Source organism: Mus caroli, chromosome 19 (genome assembly GCF_900094665.2).
Source record: "Mus caroli chromosome 19, CAROLI_EIJ_v1.1, whole genome shotgun sequence".
NCBI lineage: Eukaryota > Metazoa > Chordata > Mammalia > Rodentia > Muridae > Mus > Mus caroli.
The window spans coordinates 43547451-43553439 of NC_034588.1; positions in this window are offsets into that span (position 1 = coordinate 43547451).

Below are 5989 nucleotides of genomic sequence, written 5' to 3' on the forward strand. Positions count from 1 at the left end.
TTCAATCTTCAAACAGGGCTTGCGTCCTGAACAGTGTCCAAGTCTCCCACTCCCAAGCCGACTCCTGAGACAACTGGCTCTTTGCCCCTCTGAGTGGATCTTGGCTAGGAATGGCACATACCATCTCTGGCCTCACCCCATGGGTTTCCCAGCCAAGAGAGCCTGGCAAGTAGTAGAGTGGCCATGGTCAGGCTCCTTCCGTATAGCTCTGGCCTGGAAGCCCTCCTGTAATGCTGCATGTGCAAACGTGGAGGGGAGGGGTCAGGCCAGACAGACTCAGGCCTCGGAAGTTCTGGGTGCTATGGGCCTGCCCCTATGCCTCTGCTGCCAGCCAGAGGACAGGACAGCATCTAGAACTGGATGCCTGTGTGCAGACACTGTCACTGTTGGGGCACTGTCACTGTTACTGGGGGTCCTTCATTTACTGCCCTTTGTCTATAAGGCAAGTCCAAACTCTAGTAAAGTCTTAGGAGAAGAGAATCCTGATATTTCCACTTGAGTATTGGGGTGCTAGTCAGCTAGCTTAAATTTTGGTTCCCAATTTGAAGGTGCCTCCTGTTTCATACTCTCTGTGGGCATAGTTGACCTCACGTGAAGGGAGCTGAGCCACAAACCACTTTCTCGTGTTATTCCAAGAAACGCGTGCAGGTGTTCAGTGCAGAACTTCACACTGATACGGAACACTAACTGTGAAAAGTCACCTCGCCATCCCCAGCTCTGTACAGCTAAAGGACCAGCTTTTCCAAATCTAGGAAAACATGGCAGGTCCAAACGCATTAGAAAATGGGAGCGACAGGATTTTGAGTTACACAGGGACCATGATCTTCAGCCCGCAAGTTATTTGGGTTAAGGAGCAAAACCAAGTAGGTGCTCGGTGACTCAGCCTGTGTCCTGGCTAGTGAAAACATACACAAGCACCTCTGGCCTTCTCTGAAGGCTGCCAGGGATCTGCCACAGTTACTGTGCCTCAGCCCAGGGGATGCAGTCTCCCAGGACAAACCCAAGCAGGCTAACCCTCTGGACTGGTGCAATGTACACACCTTGTCCCCTGGAGCAAGCTGAGAGGGTTGGCTGCTTCAGCCACACCACGTAGTCTAACCCGCTGTGGCTTGGCATGACTCCTCCCTCTGCTTTTCTTGTGCAGGGCTGACGGTTGTTTAGCTACTTAGCTACCAGTGTGCCCTTTATTGAGGGACCAGGCTCTTTCTTGGGCTATGTTTGCTTCCATTCTGGGCCATAGGCTTGTGGTGCTTCTGTCCAACAAGGACAACTGGGTAAGTTGTAGGCTAGCCCAGAATTAGGAATTTTGAGCTGAATATGGAAGTGATTGTGGGGGTATTTGGAAGTTTTTCCCATACAAATTTATCGATGAGGCACCTACTCAGTGGACTTGGATACTCAGGGCCATTTACTTGTGTTTTAGGAGCTGATGGAACGGTGAGCTTGTTGAGGTTCATTTGCTTCTAGTTGAAGGATGAGCAGTGCTCCGAGGCTGAGCTGCTGTTACGAGTCCTGGGCCTGGAATGGGCGAGCCTTCCTCTGGCACCTCTGCACCCTCCTCCTGGAATCAATGCTCATTTCCTGGTTTTCCTTCTGGAGAGTCCCCAGTGGTCCGGCACCCCCATGGCCACCTCAGTCAGGCAGAGGGAGCAATCCAGACATAGCAGCTAAAGCGAGCATCTGGGGACCTTGGCTTCTTAGTTCCCTGTGGCTGACATAGCTCATGTAACCTTTTTATACCAGAGCCATGGGAGACATCTCAAGTGCAGTTGCTTTAAATGCTTTTTGATGGAGAATGTCAGGCAGTACTTGAAGCAATTATCAAAATAGCAAGAGTCAGGTTCTAGGTGTTTGTAGGTCCACAGCTGGAAGGAAGGAGAGGTGTGGGCCAACATTTCAGATGCTGATGTATCGGGGTACTGCCTAGCTTCACTTAGAAGGGTTCGTTCCGATGCTGCTCACATTTGATCCACACGGATTTACTTCTGGGGCTGGATTCTTCCAGAGTCACCCTAAAGAGAATTATCAAAAGGGCCTGACGGACCTGAGTGCCTGCTCTTCTTGGAGACTCGGGTTTCTTACATACAAACAGCTAGGGTCCCAGACCTCTAGAACCAAGGGAAGTATGGACTCATTCCCTAGAGAGCCCCGCCTGGCTTCTGATTCACTACTACCCATGTCAGGTCTACTGTGAAGAGTCTCACCAACTGACTGACTTTTCTTGTTTTTGCAGTCCTTTAAATCCACAAATGTATATGCTTTATTTTATATTATTTATTATGTACATATGTCTCTACTGTTAGTATATCATGTGACTAAGACACTGTTTGGAAGCCCCTCATCCACTGAGCCTAGGGTTCTGTTGTCCCTTATTGGGTGAGAGGGTGGTGGCATTTTTTGTTTAAAAGGAAAAAAAAAAACCATATTGCTGCTCCTACACCAGCTTCTTTCATTGCCTTACCCCAACCCATTCCTGATGGCCAGTATCTGGGAGGTAGATGGGGCAGAGCTTCTCATGTCTCCATGAGTTACTGCAGAAGAGGTGTTTTGGTGACTGGGTCTCTTCGCTCTGTAGTGGTAGCAGATGGCTGAGACCAGAGCCTCCTTCCTCATCCACACCCAAGCTAGATCAATGGCTTCTACCGCTCATTTGCATTGCAGAATCTATCTGTAGTGGAAGCTGCCCATCTAGGCTCTGACCATGCCTCTTCCTGGTATTAAGGCCCAGTTACCAGCATTGCCTTGGGCCAAAAGTAAGCCCTGCTTTGTCTGATTTCCACCCTCCTCAGCCATACCCACGGTATCATGGCGTACATTTCATGCATTTGAGCAGTGGCATCAAGAGAAAGCTAAACACAGGTCATGTGCACAAGCTTCACAAGCTGTCATAACAGACGCGTTTATAATTCAAATGTTGTAGATTTACAATACCTATTTATTTGTACCAATTTATTTGTAAATCTTGTGATTGTTTTTAAAAGGTTTTGTTTATTTCTATTCTTCTATTTAGATAAATGATTTTCTGTTCACCCTTTTAGCAGCTGTGTGTTCCCTCTTTCCTCTGTGTGACACCAACCATTTTGTTTTCTTCAGCCGTGGTCCCCTGCCCGGTTTACATGGCTTTCCTTGTGGGAAAGCTTGGACCGGTTCACATCAGGGCGTCTCCTCTGGACAGACACTGCAGGTTGAGTACCTGCATGTTACAGCCTGGTACACAGCTGGTTTGGGGGATGCTCTTCTGAGGAATGAGGTGTGCCCCCCACCAGCTCTTCCCTAGGTAACGGACAAGTATCCATTTGACTTGCCTTGTGACACACTAGGTTTTCCTTGGCAGTAACAAAGGCTTCTTTGTACAGGCTTCAGTTGGCTCTTGAAGATAAAAATGGCTATTTAGCGCCTCTAAACCAATGAGGAAAGTCAGTTCATGGGTGAGTCACCCTCAAGTGATACAAGGCCACAGGTATGGAGGCACAATAGATGTTCTTCAGTAATTGAGAATGACCCTCATCTGTTGTCACTTGGTGGATGAGAAGACCCACAGCATCTGGACGAGTCTCAAGGTGCTAGGTGAATCCACTAACTGGCTGCCCCTTCCTGAACACCTTTATTTTTACTTTACATTCCAAACAAGTCCATGCACTGAGAATCAAGCTTCTAGTGGCTCGAGTCCCTACTGTATTTGACCATGACATCTCTTACTTAACACTTGTCCTGTGGGAACATTTCAGCAGCATATCGACAAGGCTGACTGTAAAACCTGTCTGTCTGATCACTGCCTAGGAGGAGAATGACTGCACCTGCATCCTGGTCCAGTGTCCAACTCCCTGTCCCTAGACACAGGGCGCAGAGCTCAGGGCAGGAAGACGGCCATAGCACATGCCCTCTGTGCTAACTGCTGTGCTTGGGTCTTCATTGGACAGGTCTTGAGATGGCGGAGCGTTAGAAACTGCCCAAGGAGCATGGAGGTAGTTGTGCTGTGAGGAGCCCTGTGCCACCCGTCACACTCCTGCGCCTGGACATTTCTGAGCTTCGTTAAGCTCAGTGCTTCAAGGGAACAGATCCCAAAAAGAAGGAAGACGCTGCCGAGGGTAGCAGAATGAACTCTCCCTAGCCTGGCACTGACTTTTGGCAACTTGTACTTTGCTGGAGATCAAACCCTACACACGCCAGGCAAGTGTCTGACCACTGAGCTACAACGCTCTCCTATTTGTACAATCTAATGACATATCCCCCACTAAAGTCCAACAAGTTTAGACTGCTGATTACCCTTTTGCTGCGATCTCATTTCCCTTCAGAGGGCCTCATGTTGAGGCCTCTCACTTCCAGGTATGAACGTTCCGTAAGTCCTAGGATAAAGGAATTGGTTATATGGCCCTTGTCTTAAGTTGGACATGGCGTTTTTGTCCTGGCAGACGACGACCTGACAGGGAATAACTGCTGGGCTGTGTGAAGTGCTTCCTGCTGAGGTACTGAGACTGAGCCCATTTCTACGTCAGACTCTAGCAATCACATGCTTAAATTACATATCCTCAAATCCAAGGGTAACTTTGTTAAGAACCTCTCAGAGGCGGGCAGATCTGTGAGTTCAAGGCCAACCTGATCTACAAAGCGAGTCCAGGACAGCCAGGGCTTGGGCTTGTTACATAAAGAAACCTTATCTTTAAGCCCCCCTCTCCCTGGAGGCGGGGGCGCTCTCAGTAAAGAATGGCCATTTAGTAAACTTTTCAATGCTGGGAAGGTCTACTTGTAAACTATCTGATCTTGAGGCTTGAAGGATAGTCGCTATCTCCATGGAGACAATGTGTGCAGTACACAGGCTCCCGGCCTCGGGGTCTCATCTACAGGTCTCCTGGGAAGAGTTAAGTGTCAAACAGCTCCCTGCTCTTACTCTAGCCACAAGATGGAGTTTGGGTACTATACCCCGTGTAAAGAAACCTCAAGTGGCCAGGCTCAAAACTGGGAATTTTATTTAGTTGGAAAAATTCTGCTTACTTTACATGTGGTGTCCAAGCCTGAGGTGAATCTGGTGTAGTTTCATGTTTTGGCTCTAAGAGGATCTGAGGGAACTGTGTACATTCGTGCATCATTTCACAGTGGGAACAGCAGGCATGAGTACTCACAAACCAGACAGCTGCATCAGCAGACAACAGAACCGTATGGGGCCACCGTAATATGCATGGTCTGTTGTTGACTGACACATTGGTATGGCACATGGCGACATTTCACTTCTTGCCATTACTGTTTTGTTGGACACCATTACACTGTTGTCGCTATAGGTTGAGAAGCAGGGAAAAGCAATGAGGAGAAAAGTTTCGTGTTTCGTAACTGAATATTCTTTCTAGAGCTGCTGCTTCCTGCTTCTTCCGGACAGCAGTGGGGAGCTTAGGTGCTGGTTCCCTGTTAGTGTGGCAGGCAATGTGGGCTGCAATCAGGCTCTGCTTTTTGATGTCACATGCATGTAGATCCTCTATGCATCTTACTATAGTGCATACTTTTGTTTCATCTTTGGTAAGGACTCCAGACTTGGGCATCCCAAGTGTATGATTAGATATCATTCCCTCTGAGGAAAAACTACAAGAGAAGCTAATTCTAGTCACCAAGAAAGAATGCCATGAGAAACTAAGGATTGAGGGCCTAACTCTCAAACCACATGGGGAAGAAGGCCGCTGACAGCACAGCAATAGATGGATTTTAGTTACCATTTTCCCACCGTCAGAAAGAGGTTAAATAGTTTCCATAACATGGAATGTGAGCGAAGTTCCTGTCCTAATACAGTCTTAAATATGCGGTTGTTTATCTCAGGCTATTTGTGGTGAATAAGCAGAGGATTTAAAAGTGCCCCAGAAGCCATGGAAAACTTGCAGGACTTTAAAGTTGTTAAAAAAAAAAACAAGTCTGATTTATAAATATCTAAACATGGGCAAGCTACTTTTAAGTCTGACCTGTAACTGCCCATAGAACGTGACTTACAGACTTGTAGCTCATTTAG